This window comes from Phyllobates terribilis, unplaced genomic scaffold (assembly GCF_046119375.1).
Source record: "Phyllobates terribilis strain yellow unplaced genomic scaffold, ASM4611937v1 Scaffold_236__1_contigs__length_3049075, whole genome shotgun sequence".
Lineage (NCBI taxonomy): Eukaryota > Metazoa > Chordata > Amphibia > Anura > Dendrobatidae > Phyllobates > Phyllobates terribilis.
In genome coordinates this window covers 1,335,887-1,357,299 of record NW_027362996.1, presented here as the reverse complement: position 1 = coordinate 1,357,299, position 21,413 = coordinate 1,335,887, and the positions used below count along the sequence as shown (strand labels likewise).

General features: G+C 44.5%; 12 non-coding genes across 12 annotated transcripts; all 12 read right to left on the bottom strand.

The window, feature by feature from the left end:
• Positions 1 to 937: 937 nt before the first annotated feature.
• On the bottom strand, positions 938 to 1,128 carry LOC141215433 (U2 spliceosomal RNA). The gene has a single exon (XR_012284499.1). It is a non-coding gene; the product is annotated as a U2 spliceosomal RNA (small nuclear RNA).
• Positions 1,129 to 2,248: 1,120 nt separating this feature from the next.
• LOC141215432 (U2 spliceosomal RNA) lies at positions 2,249 to 2,439 on the bottom strand. The gene has a single exon (XR_012284498.1). It is a non-coding gene; the product is annotated as a U2 spliceosomal RNA (small nuclear RNA).
• Positions 2,440 to 3,554: 1,115 nt separating this feature from the next.
• On the bottom strand, positions 3,555 to 3,745 carry LOC141215431 (U2 spliceosomal RNA). Its single transcript, XR_012284497.1, has one exon. It is a non-coding gene; the product is annotated as a U2 spliceosomal RNA (small nuclear RNA).
• A 1,122-nt stretch (positions 3,746 to 4,867) lies between these two features.
• On the bottom strand, positions 4,868 to 5,058 carry LOC141215430 (U2 spliceosomal RNA). The gene has a single exon (XR_012284496.1). It is a non-coding gene; the product is annotated as a U2 spliceosomal RNA (small nuclear RNA).
• A 1,122-nt stretch (positions 5,059 to 6,180) lies between these two features.
• LOC141216849 (U2 spliceosomal RNA) lies at positions 6,181 to 6,363 on the bottom strand. The gene has a single exon (XR_012285838.1). It is a non-coding gene; the product is annotated as a U2 spliceosomal RNA (small nuclear RNA).
• Positions 6,364 to 12,476: 6,113 nt separating this feature from the next.
• Positions 12,477 to 12,667, bottom strand: LOC141215429 (U2 spliceosomal RNA). Its single transcript, XR_012284495.1, has one exon. It is a non-coding gene; the product is annotated as a U2 spliceosomal RNA (small nuclear RNA).
• Positions 12,668 to 13,789: 1,122 nt separating this feature from the next.
• On the bottom strand, positions 13,790 to 13,980 carry LOC141215428 (U2 spliceosomal RNA). Its single transcript, XR_012284494.1, has one exon. It is a non-coding gene; the product is annotated as a U2 spliceosomal RNA (small nuclear RNA).
• A 1,120-nt stretch (positions 13,981 to 15,100) lies between these two features.
• On the bottom strand, positions 15,101 to 15,291 carry LOC141215427 (U2 spliceosomal RNA). Its single transcript, XR_012284493.1, has one exon. It is a non-coding gene; the product is annotated as a U2 spliceosomal RNA (small nuclear RNA).
• A 1,121-nt stretch (positions 15,292 to 16,412) lies between these two features.
• On the bottom strand, positions 16,413 to 16,603 carry LOC141215425 (U2 spliceosomal RNA). Its single transcript, XR_012284492.1, has one exon. It is a non-coding gene; the product is annotated as a U2 spliceosomal RNA (small nuclear RNA).
• Positions 16,604 to 17,727: 1,124 nt separating this feature from the next.
• On the bottom strand, positions 17,728 to 17,918 carry LOC141215423 (U2 spliceosomal RNA). The gene has a single exon (XR_012284490.1). It is a non-coding gene; the product is annotated as a U2 spliceosomal RNA (small nuclear RNA).
• Positions 17,919 to 19,039: 1,121 nt separating this feature from the next.
• On the bottom strand, positions 19,040 to 19,230 carry LOC141215422 (U2 spliceosomal RNA). Its single transcript, XR_012284489.1, has one exon. It is a non-coding gene; the product is annotated as a U2 spliceosomal RNA (small nuclear RNA).
• A 1,119-nt stretch (positions 19,231 to 20,349) lies between these two features.
• Positions 20,350 to 20,540, bottom strand: LOC141215421 (U2 spliceosomal RNA). The gene has a single exon (XR_012284488.1). It is a non-coding gene; the product is annotated as a U2 spliceosomal RNA (small nuclear RNA).
• Between the last annotated feature and the right edge of the window lie 873 nt (positions 20,541 to 21,413).

Here is a 21,413-nt window from a genome sequence, read left to right as displayed (position 1 = left end):
TTTTAGCACAGTACCCTCAACCCCCGGCTGTTCCCACCCGCCTCAACACCGTTGGAAGGGAGGAGAACCAATTAAGGCGGGGGGGGGTGGAACGAGCAGCTGTCTACCCTTAGCAGGAGGGTTGCTGATTAATTACCTCTCCTGCTGCTGCTGCTGCTGGCTGTCCAGCAGCAGACTGAAGGTGGCTGCTGCTGTGCGCAGGTATATAAAGGCTCAGAGCCTATTATGACACGCGCAGCCAGCGTTCCATTGCCACATTCCGTCTACTGCAGGCGGGATACCTGGATGGCTGAATGTCACTGAGAAGCTCACAGAGACCGCCATAAGCAACAGTTTAAAAGAATGCCACAGACTAATCAACCAAACTTTTTGGGTTGGTTTCTCTTTTATAGTCTGCAGGCATTAAATGAAAGAAGTCAGTGTTCCAGCAGAGGGAGACAACGTTTCAGAAAAGGCATTGTAGCAAACCAAAAAAGAAATTTTAAGCGCAGCAGAGTAACCAGCTCACATACCTGTTAGCTCAGGTGAGTTTAAAAGGCTGCTGTTGATAACAAGGGCATTTGCTAAATAGATGGTGTGTGTGCAACAATATACTGAAAGGTCAATTATATTGTGCAGCTTATCTCACCACCTGTAGTTATTTAGGTGAAAGCTCCAAAATGCTTGCCTAATATGTCTGTTTATCCAAAAGGAAGTATAGAGGGAGAGCTAGATAGATAGCATTGCATTACATTACATTACATGGCAATGCAATGCACAGTTGCTGAAGTTGAACCAAAATGAGCTTGTCATCTGGCTTCTGCAACTTTTAACATGAAAAATCCAATGAGGAGAAGAAAAGCAAAGCCAAAGAGTCCATCCCAAAATCCGACAAACAAGCAAAATGAACAAAAAGCATTGAATTCAATTCTTTCTGATTTTAGAAACTGCATTAAAGAAGGGGTGCACCGGTCCTGGAGATACTGCAATACCAGGTCAATGCGTGGAGTGGACAGAGCAAGCTCTTTTTCCATCTCCCTGTTCTAAAAATCCATTTAATATATGGTCCCCAGATAGGGGACGTATCAGATATTAAACTGATAAGAACAGATACTACACTTGATCTTAGCCAAAAGGCCGAGAAGCGATAACCAGAATTGGTTTCCGACTACGGTGCCACCCAAGGATTCTGAAAAGTCCATTTGTGGAGATGGCCACCTGGACTCCCGTTAAGAAGACATGCTGTCAACCTCTAGATCCCTCACATGCCTGCACTTTTCGGCTTGCTGCTGCTGCAATCCACGCGTTTTAGATCTGCATAACTCCACCTCTTTTAGCACAGTACCCTCAACCCCCGGCTGTTCCCACCCGCCTCAACACCGTTGGAAGGGAGGAGAACCAATTAAGGCGGGGGGGGGGTGGAACGAGCAGCTGTCTACCCTTAGCAGGAGGGTTGCTGATTAATTACCTCTCCTGCTGCTGCTGCTGCTGGCTGTCCAGCAGCAGACTGAAGGTGGCTGCTGCTGTGCGCAGGTATATAAAGGCTCAGAGCCTATTATGACACGCGCAGCCAGCGTTCCATTGCCACATTCCGTCTACTGCAGGCGGGATACCTGGATGGCTGAATGTCACTGAGAAGCTCACAGAGACCGCCATAAGCAACAGTTTAAAAGAATGCCACAGACTAATCAACCAAACTTTTTGGGTTGGTTTCTCTTTTATAGTCTGCAGGCATTAAATGAAAGAAGTCAGTGTTCCAGCAGAGGGAGACAACGTTTCAGAAAAGGCATTGTAGCAAACCAAAAAAGAAATTTTAAGCGCAGCAGAGTAACCAGCTCACATACCTGTTAGCTCAGGTGAGTTTAAAAGGCTGCTGTTGATAACAAGGGCATTTGCTAAATAGATGGTGTGTGTGCAACAATATACTGAAAGGTCAATTATATTGTGCAGCTTATCTCACCACCTGTAGTTATTTAGGTGAAAGCTCCAAAATGCTTGCCTAATATGTCTGTTTATCCAAAAGGAAGTATAGAGGGAGAGCTAGATAGATAGCATTGCATTACATTACATTACATGGCAATGCAATGCACAGTTGCTGAAGTTGAACCAAAATGAGCTTGTCATCTGGCTTCTGCAACTTTTAACATGAAAAATCCAATGAGGAGAAGAAAAGCAAAGCCAAAGAGTCCATCCCAAAATCCGACAAACAAGCAAAATGAACAAAAAGCATTGAATTCAATTCTTTCTGATTTTAGAAACTGCATTAAAGAAGGGGTGCACCGGTCCTGGAGATACTGCAATACCAGGTCAATGCGTGGAGTGGACAGAGCAAGCTCTTTTTCCATCTCCCTGTTCTAAAAATCCATTTAATATATGGTCCCCAGATAGGGGACGTATCAGATATTAAACTGATAAGAACAGATACTACACTTGATCTTAGCCAAAAGGCCGAGAAGCGATAACCAGAATTGGTTTCCGACTACGGTGCCACCCAAGGATTCTGAAAAGTCCATTTGTGGAGATGGCCACCTGGACTCCCGTTAAGAAGACATGCTGTCAACCTCTAGATCCCTCACATGCCTGCACTTTTCGGCTTGCTGCTGCTGCAATCCACGCGTTTTAGATCTGCATAACTCCACCTCTTTTAGCACAGTACCCTCAACCCCCGGCTGTTCCCACCCGCCTCAACACCGTTGGAAGGGAGGAGAACCAATTAAGGCGGGGGGGGGGTGGAACGAGCAGCTGTCTACCCTTAGCAGGAGGGTTGCTGATTAATTACCTCTCCTGCTGCTGCTGCTGCTGGCTGTCCAGCAGCAGACTGAAGGTGGCTGCTGCTGTGCGCAGGTATATAAAGGCTCAGAGCCTATTATGACACGCGCAGCCAGCGTTCCATTGCCACATTCCGTCTACTGCAGGCGGGATACCTGGATGGCTGAATGTCACTGAGAAGCTCACAGAGACCGCCATAAGCAACAGTTTAAAAGAATGCCACAGACTAATCAACCAAACTTTTTGGGTTGGTTTCTCTTTTATAGTCTGCAGGCATTAAATGAAAGAAGTCAGTGTTCCAGCAGAGGGAGACAACGTTTCAGAAAAGGCATTGTAGCAAACCAAAAAAGAAATTTTAAGCGCAGCAGAGTAACCAGCTCACATACCTGTTAGCTCAGGTGAGTTTAAAAGGCTGCTGTTGATAACAAGGGCATTTGCTAAATAGATGGTGTGTGTGCAACAATATACTGAAAGGTCAATTATATTGTGCAGCTTATCTCACCACCTGTAGTTATTTAGGTGAAAGCTCCAAAATGCTTGCCTAATATGTCTGTTTATCCAAAAGGAAGTATAGAGGGAGAGCTAGATAGATAGCATTGCATTACATTACATGGCAATGCAATGCACAGTTGCTGAAGTTGAACCAAAATGAGCTTGTCATCTGGCTTCTGCAACTTTTAACATGAAAAATCCAATGAGGAGAAGAAAAGCAAAGCCAAAGAGTCCATCCCAAAATCCGACAAACAAGCAAAATGAACAAAAAGCATTGAATTCAATTCTTTCTGATTTTAGAAACTGCATTAAAGAAGGGGTGCACCGGTCCTGGAGATACTGCAATACCAGGTCAATGCGTGGAGTGGACAGAGCAAGCTCTTTTTCCATCTCCCTGTTCTAAAAATCCATTTAATATATGGTCCCCAGATAGGGGACGTATCAGATATTAAACTGATAAGAACAGATACTACACTTGATCTTAGCCAAAAGGCCGAGAAGCGATAACCAGAATTGGTTTCCGACTACGGTGCCACCCAAGGATTCTGAAAAGTCCATTTGTGGAGATGGCCACCTGGACTCCCGTTAAGAAGACATGCTGTCAACCTCTAGATCCCTCACATGCCTGCACTTTTCGGCTTGCTGCTGCTGCAATCCACGCGTTTTAGATCTGCATAACTCCACCTCTTTTAGCACAGTACCCTCAACCCCCGGCTGTTCCCACCCGCCTCAACACCGTTGGAAGGGAGGAGAACCAATTAAGGCGGGGGGTGGGGGTGGAACGAGCAGCTGTCTACCCTTAGCAGGAGGGTTGCTGATTAATTACCTCTCCTGCTGCTGCTGCTGCTGGCTGTCCAGCAGCAGACTGAAGGTGGCTGCTGCTGTGCGCAGGTATATAAAGGCTCAGAGCCTATTATGACACGCGCAGCCAGCGTTCCATTGCCACATTCCGTCTACTGCAGGCGGGATACCTGGATGGCTGAATGTCACTGAGAAGCTCACAGAGACCGCCATAAGCAACAGTTTAAAAGAATGCCACAGACTAATCAACCAAACTTTTTGGGTTGGTTTCTCTTTTATAGTCTGCAGGCATTAAATGAAAGAAGTCAGTGTTCCAGCAGAGGGAGACAACGTTTCAGAAAAGGCATTGTAGCAAACCAAAAAAGAAATTTTAAGCGCAGCAGAGTAACCAGCTCACATACCTGTTAGCTCAGGTGAGTTTAAAAGGCTGCTGTTGACAACAAGGGCATTTGCTAAATAGATGGTGTGTGTGCAACAATATACTGAAAGGTCAATTATATTGTGCAGCTTATCTCACCACCTGTAGTTATTTAGGTGAAAGCTCCAAAATGCTTGCCTAATATGTCTGTTTATCCAAAAGGAAGTATAGAGGGAGAGCTAGATAGATAGCATTGCATTACATTACATTACATGGCAATGCAATGCACAGTTGCTGAAGTTGAACCAAAATGAGCTTGTCATCTGGCTTCTGCAACTTTTAACATGAAAAATCCAATGAGGAGAAGAAAAGCAAAGCCAAAGAGTCCATCCCAAAATCCGACAAACAAGCAAAATGAACAAAAAGCATTGAATTCAATTCTTTCTGATTTTAGAAACTGCATTAAAGAAGGGGTGCACCGGTCCTGGAGATACTGCAATACCAGGTCAATGCGTGGAGTGGACAGAGCAAGCTCTTTTTCCATCTCCCTGTTCTAAAAATCCATTTAATATATGGTCCCCAGATAGGGGACGTATCAGATATTAAACTGATAAGAACAGATACTACACTTGATCTTAGCCAAAAGGCCGAGAAGCGATAACCAGAATTGGTTTCCGACTACGGTGCCACCCAAGGATTCTGAAAAGTCCATTTGTGGAGATGGCCACCTGGACTCCCGTTAAGAAGACATGCTGTCAACCTCTAGATCCCTCACATGCCTGCACTTTTCGGCTTGCTGCTGCTGCAATCCACGCGTTTTAGATCTGCATAACTCCACCTCTTTTAGCACAGTACCCTCAACCCCCGGCTGTTCCCACCCGCCTCAACACCGTTGGAAGGGAGGAGAACCAATTAAGGCGGGGAGGGGGGGTGGAACGAGCAGCTGTCTACCCTTAGCAGGAGGGTTGCTGATTAATTACCTCTCCTGCTGCTGCTGCTGCTGGCTGTCCAGCAGCAGACTGGAGGTGGCTGCTGCTGTGCGCAGGTATATAAAGGCTCAGAGCCTATTATGACATGCGCAGCCAGCGTTCCATTGCCACATTCCGTCTACTGCAGGCGGGATACCTGGATGGCTGAATGTCACTGAGAAGCTCACAGAGACCGCCATAAGCAACAGTTTAAAAGAATGCCACAGACTAATCAACCAAACTTTTTGGGTTGGTTTCTCTTTTATAGTCTGCAGGCATTAAATGAAAGAAGTCAGTGTTCCAGCAGAGGGAGACAACGTTTCAGAAAAGGCATTGTAGCAAACCAAAAAAGAAATTTTAAGCGCAGCAGAGTAACCAGCTCACATACCTGTTAGCTCAGGTGAGTTTAAAAGGCTGCTGTTGATAACAAGGGCATTTGCTAAATAGATGGTGTGTGTGCAACAATATACTGAAAGGTCAATTATATTGTGCAGCTTATCTCACCACCTGTAGTTATTTAGGTGAAAGCTCCAAAATGCTTGCCTAATATGTCTGTTTATCCAAAAGGAAGTATAGAGGGAGAGCTAGATAGATAGCATTGCATTACATTACATTACATGGCAATGCAATGCACAGTTGCTGAAGTTGAACCAAAATGAGCTTGTCATCTGGCTTCTGCAACTTTTAACATGAAAAATCCAATGAGGAGAAGAAAAGCAAAGCCAAAGAGTCCATCCCAAAATCCGACAAACAAGCAAAATGAACAAAAAGCATTGAATTCAATTCTTTCTGATTTTAGAAACTGCATTAAAGAAGGGGTGCACCGGTCCTGGAGATACTGCAATACCAGGTCAATGCGTGGAGTGGACAGAGCAAGCTCTTTTTCCATCTCCCTGTTCTAAAAATCCATTTAATATATGGTCCCCAGATAGGGGACGTATCAGATATTAAACTGATAAGAACATATTTTTTTTTTTTTTTTTTTTTAAAACCATTCAGGTTAGTTTTATAGCAAATCAGTAGGATATACCAAAACTGTTGCAAAAAAACTTCTCATCATCATGGCCATATTTATTAAGCATAAAGCAACCTAATATTACAGAAAGAAGAACATCTTATTAATATAAACCAAAAGATCACTGAAATTTTACAATATGCCTCGACTTTTTAAATTTCCATATTCCCTCGGCATCTGTTCCACCACCGCTACTACTATCCATCTTGTAAGTCAAAAATAGCCTAGAAAGAATAATCCTAATACATTCATTTACTGTAATTGATTTCCTTTTAAATACACAAAGATTCCTCACATCCCACAAACTTTCTAACACACAAGCCATAATTAACCATAAAACTCTCTCCTTTACACGTCCACTTGCACCAATACCAAACATAACCACACGCCAATCCACAAAAGTCACTCCTGCCAAACTCCTACACAACCCCCCTACACATTTCCACACGTCTTGCGCAAAATCACAATTCCACATCAGATGCATAACCGTCTCACAACCATTACATCCATCTCTTGGACAAACATCCGACCTAATCAAACCTCTCTTCTTTTGAACGTCTCTCACTGGAAGAATATTGTGAAACGCCATCCACACTACATCCTTCTGTTTGTTGGACATCCCATACATACCCAACTTTCTCCAAGCATCCGCAACCTCATTCCCTCTCAAACCAACAATATTAGACTCGACCTCATTTGCACACAATTTCCTATACACCCTCTTAGTCATTCTAAACTCATCCGCCGGCACACTCAGCAAATCATACTTCTTGACAAACTTCTCAATCACCTCATACCTCACCGGACACTTAAAAGACACAGGCACTCTCGCATCCCTCTTTCTCCAACCTAACCCATACAACATCCATCCTGCAGAATAACTTGCCATACATGCACCCTTATTACCTTTACCCAACAATACCACAATCGTCTTAATATAATGGAGCCCTAAAAAAAACTCAACATTAGGAAATCCCAAACCACCATGCTGGCAGGCCTTATAAAGGCTTTCCCTCTTCAGCTTCTCCATCTTGCTGCACCAGAAAAAAGAAAAAATCATTTTCTCAACTCTCTTCACTTTCCTAAAAGGGGATGGAAAAATTATGGCCACAAAAAGCAGAATGGGTAAGATCACTGCTTTGATAACTAGAACTTTGCCCCGCAAAGAAAGATCTCTCATTCTCCAAAAATTCAATTTTCGCTCAACACGCATACCACACTCGTCCCAACTCTCATTTCCTTTCAGATCATCATTGAAAAATACCCCTAAAATCTTAATTGCACTCTCCTCATACTTAACACCTTCCATACGAATACTGTCATCTCCAAAGCATTTGAAACTACACTTAGTCCAGTTAACTCTAAAACCTGATGCACCACAGAAAAAATCCAAAAGCAACCTCACCCTACTCATTGAAGCCATACTTTCACTCACCATCACAACATCATCCATGTAACCTAACACCTTCACATGCTTACCACCACTCCCAGGCACTAACAATCCTCTCATCATTTTCTCACGTCTCACTAAACACAGCAAAGGCTCAATCACACATACAAACAAGACAGGGGACATAGGGCACCCCTGTCTTACACCAGACCTAATCATCACTTTGTCAGACAACCATCCATTCACTAAAAACTCACTTGACACATAATCATATAAAGACTTAACTCCATTCAGAAAAACCCTAGGGAAACCCATCCTCTCCAATACTTTAAACAGAAACACATGCGAAACTCTATCAAAAGCCTTTTCGAAATCAATTGCTAACACCATACACTTCTGCTTTCTAGTCTTACAATCCCCAAGCATATCCCTTAACAATAACAAATTATCACTTATACTCCGACCAGGCAGGGCACACACTTGGTCATCCTCCACAACCCTACCAATCACCTCACGCATACGATTTGCTAACAATTTACTGTAGACCTTATAATCAGCGTTAAGCAATGATATGGGTCTCCAGTTCTCCAAACGCTTTTTCTCACCCTTCTTAAACACAAGAACCACTATACCCTCTTTCATACTGTCACACAAAACACCATTCATCCACATATACCTACAAACCTCAGTCAAGTCCTTACCCAAAAACTCCCAAGCTTTCACATACAGCTCCACAGGCAACCCATCCTTCCCAGGCGTCTTATTCTTTTTAGCACTCATAACAACATTCCTCACCTCATCCAAAATAACATCCGCACACAAAGCATCACATTCATCCGAACCAAGTCTCTTCTCCATACCACTCAATACATGCGACACAAGTCCAGGATCAATCCATTTCTCATCGTACAACTTACTATAGAAGCCATTCACCTCATTCAACACATTCTTCCCAACCACACTAGATCCATCTTCACCTACCACTTCACTCAAATCCAACTTCCTTCCATTCATTTTTTAAAAAAAGTACCTGGTGCACTTTTCATTCTTTTCCAAATGCTCTAACTTGGTACGGTAAATAATCTCTTTACCTTTTTCATCCAGAAGACATTTTAACTCATTCTTAGCAACCTCAAGCTGATCAGACATATCCATTCCTTTCCTAACACACCCACGCAACCAATCAATCCGTCTACTTAAGTCATTAAATCTATTACGATATCTGGCAGCTTTTTTGTAGCCCCATTTTTTAAAGAAAGTTTTTAACTGTAATTTCACCCAATCCCACCATTCAAGCACACTACCAAAATCACGCTTACGCCACCTCCAACTTGCATACCTTTTCTCCAACTCACTCATCACCTCCTCATCCTCCAACAACCTCGTATTCAATTTCCAAACCCCACCCCCAAACACCATGTCCCCATTCGCACTAAAAACTCCACGCAAACACTCATAATCAGAAAAAGGTACCTTATGTTGAACATAACTTGAACAAACCATATTTTTGGAAAATAACATCCTATCTATCCTCGATGAAATATTACCACGGTCAGCATAATATGTAGGCGGTGGTGGAATGCCATACTCAAGTATTGCAGCGTCTAAGAAAGAAAAATCAGAAATAAGTTGAGATAACTTTTTTCCTGTAATGTCCACATTACCTTCTGTGACACAATTACAGTCACCAACAAAAACTGTAGGAATTTTTCCAGGGAGAAAAAAACTCAATTTCTCAAGAAGAGCAAGCCGCTCCTCTTTTTTAGTAGGACAATATAAATTAATCATTCTAACCTTCCACCCCCTATAACTCAAAAAAACAATAATGCAGCGACCCACCTCCACAACCGTGTAACTATCAATAGTAATATTCTTATTACCAACTAAAATCCCCACACCATCATTTTTGTTAAAGCTGGACCCCGACCAAACATACTGGCCATAAGGCCAGTCCTTATCCCCTGGAGATTCAGTAATCCCACACTCTTGTAGACAATAGACATCTGCACTCAAACCCTTTAGATAATCCAGAACTGTTGTTCTTCGGGTAACAGATCTAATTTGCCTAACATTAAGGGACACAATGTCCCATCCAGAATGATGCGGCATAACTAAAGGGGATCACACATAACCTGAAAAAAAAAGAAAGAAAACATCAACTCAACCTTCATCAAGCAAAGCAAAGCTATTACCATCTGGCTGAATGCCAAATGTAACAATGTCAGGAGAAAATACATCTGATGGGTAAGCACGAGAGTCCACCGGGCTATCACACACGGCAGCAATGGATGAACACTCAGTCCTTGGCTTCTTCTTGACCACATCAGGATCCTCCTCATCAGAGAAACGGACAGCAGACAAGTCCCCTTGGCCACCGCCCCCGATCTCCTCTGAAGCAGTATTGCACCAAGATATGACAGGAGAATTGGACAAGTCCATTTCCCCCTCACCACGGACACCAAACTGGGGAGGGAAAGGTGACATCACCTCTGGAATCACCATGTCAAAGCCTCCTGACGCAGGAGGCTGAAGCTGGGCATCTTCAAATATGTCGTCCATCTGAGTGCCATCCTCTTCCTCTTGGGGAGCAGTTGCCTCCCCGACATCCGGAAGGGGACCTTGTGGAACCCTAGTAGAAGTCGAAGGAACAGCAGGCCCCTCCGCGACCACTTGAGCAAAAGACTTAGGAGTGGTTCTAGCTTGACACTGCCTAAGAACATGCCCCTCCTCACCACAAGCATCACACTTTACCTGGTTCTTGCAGTCTTTCGCCATATGACCAGACGTGTTACACCTCCTGCAGGTTGGAGGATACCTGCAGGACTCCTGGACATGACCATACTTGTTACATCTTCTGCAGAAAAAAGGAGCATCAGGAAAGTACAAGAAACCAGTGTCTCTCCCAATAGAGAAACTCATAGGAGGATAATGTATGCCCCCTGGCCCCTCGGGGTCTGTAGCAAAACGAACAAAGTACTTGTATTTGCCAGTCCACAAGCCTTCTTCATTCGAGATCTTGTGGGAAAAATGCACATAAGTACAATGCCTCCTCAAGAATACAGTAATGTCCTCCTGGGGGATAAAGGGATTGTGCATAAACACAACAACAGGAACATCCCCATTTGAATAGAGGACAGTAAAAGTGAGTCCATCTAGGAGGGAGTTCTCAGTATGGCCTTTCAAGGTTCTATAAAGATTTTGGCAAGCAGCCATAGTAGAAAGAACAAGCACATACCTTCCATGACTTCTAAATTCCTGCAGGCAAAGAATGTCCGACTTCTTAATCTTCAATGCTTCATAGAAGATGGCATTCACCAGGTAGGACATGGAAAAATGTCCCTTCTTCTAATCGGAAATCTCAATGCGAAATCCATTCTTGACCCGGGGGTCCCCGGTCCCAGCAAATTTCAGCTTGACTCCCATAGTCAGCCACGGAAATCGCCTTCCCGTTTCCTCCTCACTCTCCCCCTATAGCAGCATCCAGCTTAAGCCACCGGAGTGGCGATGCTGGAAGGCCGAGGGCTAGCACTCAAGGAACCTGATGTCCAGACACTTGATCTGAGCCAAAAGGCCGAGAAGCGATAACCAGAATTGGTTTCCGACTACGGTGCCACCCAAGGATTCTGAAAAGTCCATTTGTGGAGATGGCCACCTGGACTCCCGTTAAGAAGACATGCTGTCAACCTCTAGATCCCTCACATGCCTGCACTTTTCGGCTTGCTGCTGCTGCAATCCACGCGTTTTAGATCTGCATAACTCCACCTCTTTTAGCACAGTACCCTCAACCCCCGGCTGTTCCCACCCGCCTCAACACCGTTGGAAGGGAGGAGAACCAATTAAGGCGGGGGGGGGGGTGGAACGAGCAGCTGTCTACCCTTAGCAGGAGGGTTGCTGATTAATTACCTCTCCTGCTGCTGCTGCTGCTGGCTGTCCAGCAGCAGACTGAAGGTGGCTGCTGCTGTGCGCAGGTATATAAAGGCTCAGAGCCTATTATGACACGCGCAGCCAGCGTTCCATTGCCACATTCCGTCTACTGCAGGCGGGATACCTGGATGGCTGAATGTCACTGAGAAGCTCACAGAGACCGCCATAAGCAACAGTTTAAAAGAATGCCACAGACTAATCAACCAAACTTTTTGGGTTGGTTTCTCTTTTATAGTCTGCAGGCATTAAATGAAAGAAGTCAGTGTTCCAGCAGAGGGAGACAACGTTTCAGAAAAGGCATTGTAGCAAACCAAAAAAGAAATTTTAAGCGCAGCAGAGTAACCAGCTCACATACCTGTTAGCTCAGGTGAGTTTAAAAGGCTGCTGTTGATAACAAGGGCATTTGCTAAATAGATGGTGTGTGTGCAACAATATACTGAAAGGTCAATTATATTGTGCAGCTTATCTCACCACCTGTAGTTATTTAGGTGAAAGCTCCAAAATGCTTGCCTAATATGTCTGTTTATCCAAAAGGAAGTATAGAGGGAGAGCTAGATAGATAGCATTGCATTACATTACATTACATGGCAATGCAATGCACAGTTGCTGAAGTTGAACCAAAATGAGCTTGTCATCTGGCTTCTGCAACTTTTAACATGAAAAATCCAATGAGGAGAAGAAAAGCAAAGCCAAAGAGTCCATCCCAAAATCCGACAAACAAGCAAAATGAACAAAAAGCATTGAATTCAATTCTTTCTGATTTTAGAAACTGCATTAAAGAAGGGGTGCACCGGTCCTGGAGATACTGCAATACCAGGTCAATGCGTGGAGTGGACAGAGCAAGCTCTTTTTCCATCTCCCTGTTCTAAAAATCCATTTAATATATGGTCCCCAGATAGGGGACGTATCAGATATTAAACTGATAAGAACAGATACTACACTTGATCTTAGCCAAAAGGCCGAGAAGCGATAACCAGAATTGGTTTCCGACTACGGTGCCACCCAAGGATTCTGAAAAGTCCATTTGTGGAGATGGCCACCTGGACTCCCGTTAAGAAGACATGCTGTCAACCTCTAGATCAGTCACATGCCTGCACTTTTCGGCTTGCTGCTGCTGCAATCCACGCGTTTTAGATCTGCATAACTCCACCTCTTTTAGCACAGTACCCTCAACCCCCGGCTGTTCCCACCCGCCTCAACACCGTTGGAAGGGAGGAGAACCAATTAAGGCGGGGGGGGGGGGTGGAACGAGCAGCTGTCTACCCTTAGCAGGAGGGTTGCTGATTAATTACCTCTCCTGCTGCTGCTGCTGCTGGCTGTCCAGCAGCAGACTGAAGGTGGCTGCTGCTGTGCGCAGGTATATAAAGGCTCAGAGCCTATTATGACACGCGCAGCCAGCGTTCCATTGCCACATTCCGTCTACTGCAGGCGGGATACCTGGATGGCTGAATGTCACTGAGAAGCTCACAGAGACCGCCATAAGCAACAGTTTAAAAGAATGCCACAGACTAATCAACCAAACTTTTTGGGTTGGTTTCTCTTTTATAGTCTGCAGGCATTAAATGAAAGAAGTCAGTGTTCCAGCAGAGGGAGACAACGTTTCAGAAAAGGCATTGTAGCAAACCAAAAAAGAAATTTTAAGCGCAGCAGAGTAACCAGCTCACATACCTGTTAGCTCAGGTGAGTTTAAAAGGCTGCTGTTGATAACAAGGGCATTTGCTAAATAGATGGTGTGTGTGCAACAATATACTGAAAGGTCAATTATATTGTGCAGCTTATCTCACCACCTGTAGTTATTTAGGTGAAAGCTCCAAAATGCTTGCCTAATATGTCTATTTATCCAAAAGGAAGTATAGAGGGAGAGCTAGATAGATAGCATTGCATTACATTACATTACATGGCAATGCAATGCACAGTTGCTGAAGTTGAACCAAAATGAGCTTGTCATCTGGCTTCTGCAACTTTTAACATGAAAAATCCAATGAGGAGAAGAAAAGCAAAGCCAAAGAGTCCATCCCAAAATCCGACAAACAAGCAAAATGAACAAAAAGCATTGAATTCAATTCTTTCTGATTTTAGAAACTGCATTAAAGAAGGGGTGCACCGGTCCTGGAGATACTGCAATACCAGGTCAATGCGTGGAGTGGACAGAGCAAGCTCTTTTTCCATCTCCCTGTTCTAAAAATCCATTTAATATATGGTCCCCAGATAGGGGACGTATCAGATATTAAACTGATAAGAACAGATACTACACTTGATCTTAGCCAAAAGGCCGAGAAGCGATAACCAGAATTGGTTTCCGACTACGGTGCCACCCAAGGATTCTGAAAAGTCCATTTGTGGAGATGGCCACCTGTACTCCCGTTAAGAAGACATGCTGTCAACCTCTAGATCCCTCACATGCCTGCACTTTTCGGCTTGCTGCTGCTGCAATCCACGTGTTTTAGATCTGCATAACTCCACCTCTTTTAGCACAGTACCCTCAACCCCCGGCTGTTCCCACCCGCCTCAACACCGTCGGAAGGGAGGAGAACCAATTAAGGCGGGGGGGGGGTGGAACGAGCAGCTGTCTACCCTTAGCAGGAGGGTTGCTGATTAATTACCTCTCCTGCTGCTGCTGCTGCTGGCTGTCCAGCAGCAGACTGAAGGTGGCTGCTGCTGTGCGCAGGTATATAAAGGCTCAGAGCCTATTATGACACGCGCAGCCAGCGTTCCATTGCCACATTCCGTCTACTGCAGGCGGGATACCTGGATGGCTGAATGTCACTGAGAAGCTCACAGAGACCGCCATAAGCAACAGTTTAAAAGAATGCCACAGACTAATCAACCAAACTTTTTGGGTTGGTTTCTCTTTTATAGTCTGCAGGCATTAAATGAAAGAAGTCAGTGTTCCAGCAGAGGGAGACAACGTTTCAGAAAAGGCATTGTAGCAAACCAAAAAAGAAATTTTAAGCGCAGCAGAGTAACCAGCTCACATACCTGTTAGCTCAGGTGAGTTTAAAAGGCTGCTGTTGATAACAAGGGCATTTGCTAAATAGATGGTGTGTGTGCAACAATATACTGAAAGGTCAATTATATTGTGCAGCTTATCTCACCACCTGTAGTTATTTAGGTGAAAGCTCCAAAATGCTTGCCTAATATGTCTGTTTATCCAAAAGGAAGTATAGAGGGAGAGCTAGATAGATAGCATTGCATTACATTACATTACATGGCAATGCAATGCACAGTTGCTGAAGTTGAACCAAAATGAGCTTGTCATCTGGCTTCTGCAACTTTTAACATGAAAAATCCAATGAGGAGAAGAAAAGCAAAGCCAAAGAGTCCATCCCAAAATCCGACAAACAAGCAAAATGAACAAAAATCATTGAATTCAATTCTTTCTGATTTTAGAAACTGCATTAAAGAAGGGGTGCACCGGTCCTGGAGATACTGCAATACCAGGTCAATGCGTGGAGTGGACAGAGCAAGCTCTTTTTCCATCTCCCTGTTCTAAAAATCCATTTAATATATGGTCCCCAGATAGGGGACGTATCAGATATTAAACTGATAAGAACAGATACTACACTTGATCTTAGCCAAAAGGCCGAGAAGCGATAACCAGAATTGGTTTCCGACTACGGTGCCACCCAAGGATTCTGAAAAGTCCATTTGTGGAGATGGCCACCTGGACTCCCGTTAAGAAGACATGCTGTCAACCTCTAGATCCCTCACATGCCTGCACTTTTCGGCTTGCTGCTGCTGCAATCCACGCGTTTTAGATCTGCATAACTCCACCTCTTTTAGCACAGTACCCTCAACCCCCGGCTGTTCCCACCCGCCTCAACACCGTTGGAAGGGAGGAGAACCAATTAAGGCGGGGGGGGGGGTGGAACGAGCAGCTGTCTACCCTTAGCAGGAGGGTTGCTGATTAATTACCTCTCCTGCTGCTGCTGCTGCTGGCTGTCCAGCAGCAGACTGAAGGTGGCTGCTGCTGTGCGCAGGTATATAAAGGCTCAGAGCCTATTATGACACGCGCAGCCAGCGTTCCATTGCCACATTCCGTCTACTGCAGGCGGGATACCTGGATGGCTGAATGTCACTGAGAAGCTCACAGAGACCGCCATAAGCAACAGTTTAAAAGAATGCCACAGACTAATCAACCAAACTTTTTGGGTTGGTTTCTCTTTTATAGTCTGCAGGCATTAAATGAAAGAAGTCAGTGTTCCAGCAGAGGGAGACAACGTTTCAGAAAAGGCATTGTAGCAAACCAAAAAAGAAATTTTAAGCGCAGCAGAGTAACCAGCTCACATACCTGTTAGCTCAGGTGAGTTTAAAAGGCTGCTGTTGATAACAAGGGCATTTGCTAAATAGATGGTGTGTGTGCAACAATATACTGAAAGGTCAATTATATTGTGCAGCTTATCTCACCACCTGTAGTTATTTAGGTGAAAGCTCCAAAATGCTTGCCTAATATGTCTGTTTATCCAAAAGGAAGTATAGAGGGAGAGCTAGATAGATAGCATTGCATTACATTACATTACATGGCAATGCAATGCACAGTTGCTGAAGTTGAACCAAAATGAGCTTGTCATCTGGCTTCTGCAACTTTTAACATGAAAAATCCAATGAGGAGAAGAAAAGCAAAGCCAAAGAGTCCATCCCAAAATCCGACAAACAAGCAAAATGAACAAAAAGCATTGAATTCAATTCTTTCTGATTTTAGAAACTGCATTAAAGAAGGGGTGCACCGGTCCTGGAGATACTGCAATACCAGGTCAATGCGTGGAGTGGACAGAGCAAGCTCTTTTTCCATCTCCCTGTTCTAAAAATCCATTTAATATATGGTCCCCAGATAGGGGACGTATCAGATATTAAACTGATAAGAACAGATACTACACTTGATCTTAGCCAAAAGGCCGAGAAGCGATAACCAGAATTGGTTTACGACTACGGTGCCACCCAAGGATTCTGAAAAGTCCATTTGTGGAGATGGCCACCTGGACTCCCGTTAAGAAGACATGCTGTCAACCTCTAGATCCCTCACATGCCTGCACTTTTCGGCTTGCTGCTGCTGCAATCCACGCGTTTTAGATCTGCATAACTCCACCTCTTTTAGCACAGTACCCTCAACCCCCGGCTGTTCCCACCCGCCTCAACACCGTTGGAAGGGAGGAGAACAAATTAAGGCGGGGGGGGGGGTGGAACGAGCAGCTGTCTACCCTTAGCAGGAGGGTTGCTGATTAATTACCTCTCCTGCTGCTGCTGCTGCTGCTGGCTGTCCAGCAGCAGACTGAAGGTGGCTGCTGCTGTGCGCAGGTATATAAAGGCTCAGAGCCTATTATGACACGCGCAGCCAGCGTTCCATTGCCACATTCCGCCTACTGCAGGCGGGATACCTGGATGGCTGAATGTCACTGAGAAGCTCACAGAGACCGCCATAAGCAACAGTTTAAAAGAATGCCACAGACTAATCAACCAAACTTTTTGGGTTGGTTTCTCTTTTATAGTCTGCAGGCATTAAATGAAAGAAGTCAGTGTTCCAGCAGAGGGAGACAACGTTTCAGAAAAGGCATTGTAGCAAACCAAAAAAGAAATTTTAAGCGCAGCAGAGTAACCAGCTCACATACCTGTTAGCTCAGGTGAGTTTAAAAGGCTGCTGTTGATAACAAGGGCATTTGCTAAATAGATGGTGTGTGTGCAACAACATACTGAAAGGTCAATTATATTGTGCAGCTTATCTCACCACCTGTAGTTATTTAGGTGAAAGCTCCAAAATGCTTGCCTAATATGTCTGTTTATCCAAAAGGAAGTATAGAGGGAGAGCTAGATAGATAGCATTGCATTACATTACATTACATGGCAATGCAATGCACAGTTGCTGAAGTTGAACCAAAATGAGCTTGTCATCTGGCTTCTGCAACTTTTAACATGAAAAATCCAATGAGGAGAAGAAAAGCAAAGCCAAAGAGTCCATCCCAAAATCCGACAAACAAGCAAAATGAACAAAAAGCATTGAATTCAATTCTTTCTGATTTTAGAAACTGCATTAAAGAAGGGGTGCACCGGTCCTGGAGATACTGCAATACCAGGTCAATGCGTGGAGTGGACAGAGCAAGCTCTTTTTCCATCTCCCTGTTCTAAAAATCCATTTAATATATGGTCCCCAGATAGGGGACGTATCAGATATTAAACTGATAAGAACAGATACTACACTTGATCTTAGCCAAAAGGCCGAGAAGCGATAACCAGAATTGGTTTCCGACTACGGTGCCACCCAAGGATTCTGAAAAGTCCATTTGTGGAGATGGCCACCTGGACTCCCGTTAAGAAGACATGCTGTCAACCTCTAGATCCCTCACATGCCTGCACTTTTCGGCTTGCTGCTGCTGCAATCCACGCGTTTTAGATCTGCATAACTCCACCTCTTTTAGCACAGTACCCTCAACCCCCGGCTGTTCCCACCCGCCTCAACACCGTTGGAAGGGAGGAGAACCAATTAAGGCGGGGGGGGGGGTGGAACGAGCAGCTGTCTACCCTTAGCAGGAGGGTTGCTGATTAATTACCTCTCCTGCTGCTGCTGCTGCTGGCTGTCCAGCAGCAGACTGAAGGTGGCTGCTGCTGTGCGCAGGTATATAAAGGCTCAGAGCCTATTATGACACGCGCAGCCAGCGTTCCATTGCCACATTCCGTCTACTGCAGGCGGGATACCTGGATGGCTGAATGTCACTGAGAAGCTCACAGCGACCGCCATAAGCAACAGTTTAAAAGAATGCCACAGACTAATCAACCAAACTTTTTGGGTTGCTTTCTCTTTTATAGTCTGCAGGCATTAAATGAAAGAAGTCAGTGTTCCAGCAGAGGGAGACAACGTTTCAGAAAAGGCATTGTAGCAAACCAAAAAAGAAATTTTAAGCGCAGCAGAGTAACCAGCTCACATACCTGTTAGCTCAGGTGAGTTTAAAAGGCTGCTGTTGATAACAAGGGCATTTGCTAAATAGATGGTGTGTGTGCAACAATATACTGAAAGGTCAATTATATTGTGCAGCTTATCTCACCACCTGTAGTTATTTAGGTGAAAGCTCCAAAATGCTTGCCTAATATGTCTGTTTATCCAAAAGGAAGTATAGAGGGAGAGCTAGATAGATAGCATTGCATTACATTACATTACATGGCAATGCAATGCACAGTTGCTGAAGTTGAACCAAAATGAGCTTGTCATCTGGCTTCTGCAACTTTTAACATGAAAAATCCAATGAGGAGAAGAAAAGCAAAGCCAAAGAGTCCATCCCAAAATCCGACAAACAAGCAAAATGAACAAAAAGCATTGAATTCAATTCTTTCTGATTTTAGAAACTGCATTAAAGAAGGGGTGCACCGGTCCTGGAGATACTGCAATACCAGGTCAATGCGTGGAGTGGACAGAGCAAGCTCTTTTTCCATCTCCCTGTTCTAAAAATCCATTTAATATATGGTCCCCAGATAGGGGACGTATCAGATATTAAACTGATAAGAACAGATACTACACTTGATCTTAGCCAAAAGGCCGAGAAGCGATAACCAGAATTGGTTTCCGACTACGGTGCCACCCAAGGATTCTGAAAAGTCCATTTGTGGAGATGGCCACCTGGACTCCCGTTAAGAAGACATGCTGTCAACCTCTAGATCCCTCACATGCCTGCACTTTTCGGCTTGCTGCTGCTGCAATCCACGCGTTTTAGATCTGCATAACTCCACCTCTTTTAGCACAGTACCCTCAACCCCCGGCTGTTCCCACCCGCCTCAACACCGTTGGAAGGGAGGAGAACCAATTAAGGCGGGGGGGGGTGGAACGAGCAGCTGTCTACCCTTAGCAGGAGGGTTGCTGATTAATTACCTCTCCTGCTGCTGCTGCTGCTGGCTGTCCAGCAGCAGACTGAAGGTGGCTGCTGCTGTGCGCAGGTATATAAAGGCTCAGAGCCTATTATGACACGCGCAGCCAGCGTTCCATTGCCACATTCCGTCTACTGCAGGCGGGATACCTGGATGGCTGAATGTCACTGAGAAGCTCACAGCGACCGCCATAAGCAACAGTTTAAAAGAATGCCACAGACTAATCAACCAAACTTTTTGGGTTGGTTTCTCTTTTATAGTCTGCAGGCATTAAATGAAAGAAGTCAGTGTTCCAGCAGAGGGAGACAACGTTTCAGAAAAGGCATTGTAGCAAACCAAAAAAGAAATTTTAAGCGCAGCAGAGTAACCAGCTCACATACCTGTTAGCTCAGGTGAGTTTAAAAGGCTGCTGTTGATAACAAGGGCATTTGCTAAATAGATGGTGTGTGTGCAACAATATACTGAAAGGTCAATTATATTGTGCAGCTTATCTCACCACCTGTAGTTATTTAGGTGAAAGCTCCAAAATGCTTGCCTTATATGTCTGTTTATCCAAAAGGAAGTATAGAGGGAGAGCTAGATAGATAGCATTGCATTACATTACATTACATGGCAATGCAATGCACAGTTGCTGAAGTTGAACCAAAATGAGCTTGTCATCTGGCTTCTGCAACTTTTAACATGAAAAATCCAATGAGGAGAAGAAAAGCAAAGCCAAAGAGTCCATCCCAAAATCCGACAAACAAGCAAAATGAACAAAAAGCATTGAATTCAATTCTTTCTGATTTTAGAAACTGCATTAAAGAAGGGGTGCACCGGTCCTGGAGATACTGCAATACCAGGTCAATGCGTGGAGTGGACAGAGCAAGCTCTTTTTCCATCTCCCTGTTCTAAAAATCCATTTAATATATGGTCCCCAGATAGGGGACGTATCAGATATTAAACTGATAAGAACAGATACTACACTTGATCTTAGCCAAAAGGCCGAGAAGCGATAACCAGAATTGGTTTCCGACTACGGTGCCACCCAAGGATTCTGAAAAGTCCATTTGTGGAGATGGCCACCTGGACTCCCGTTAAGAAGACATGCTGTCAACCTCTAGATCCCTCACATGCCTGCACTTTTCGGCTTGCTGCTGCTGCAATCCACGCGTTTTAGATCTGCATAACTCCACCTCTTTTAGCACAGTACCCTCAACCCCCGGCTGTTCCCACCCGCCTCAACACCGTTGGAAGGGAGGAGAACCAATTAAGGCGGGGGGGGGGGGGGTGGAACGAGCAGCTGTCTACCCTTAGCAGGAGGGTTGCTGATTAATTACCTCTCCTGCTGCTGCTGCTGCTGGCTGTCCAGCAGCAGACTGAAGGTGGCTGCTGCTGTGCTCAGGTATATAAAGGCTCAGAGCCTATTATAACACGCGCAGCCAGCGTTCCATTGCCACATTCCGTCTACTGCAGGCGGGATACCTGGATGGCTGAATGTCACTGAGAAGCTCACAGAGACCGCCATAAGCAACAGTTTAAAAGAATGCCACAGACTAATCAACCAAACTTTTTGGGTTGGTTTCTCTTTTATAGTCTGCAGGCATTAAATGAAAGAAGTCAGTGTTCCAGCAGAGGGAGACAACGTTTCAGAAAAGGCATTGTAGCAAACCAAAAAAGAAATTTTAAGCGCAGCAGAGTAACCAGCTCACATACCTGTTAGCTCAGGTGAGTTTAAAAGGCTGCTGTTGATAACAAGGGCATTTGCTAAATAGATGGTGTGTGTGCAACAATATACTGAAAGGTCAATTATATTGTGCAGCTTATCTCACCACCTGTAGTTATTTAGGTGAAAGCTCCAAAATGCTTGCCTAATATGTCTGTTTATCC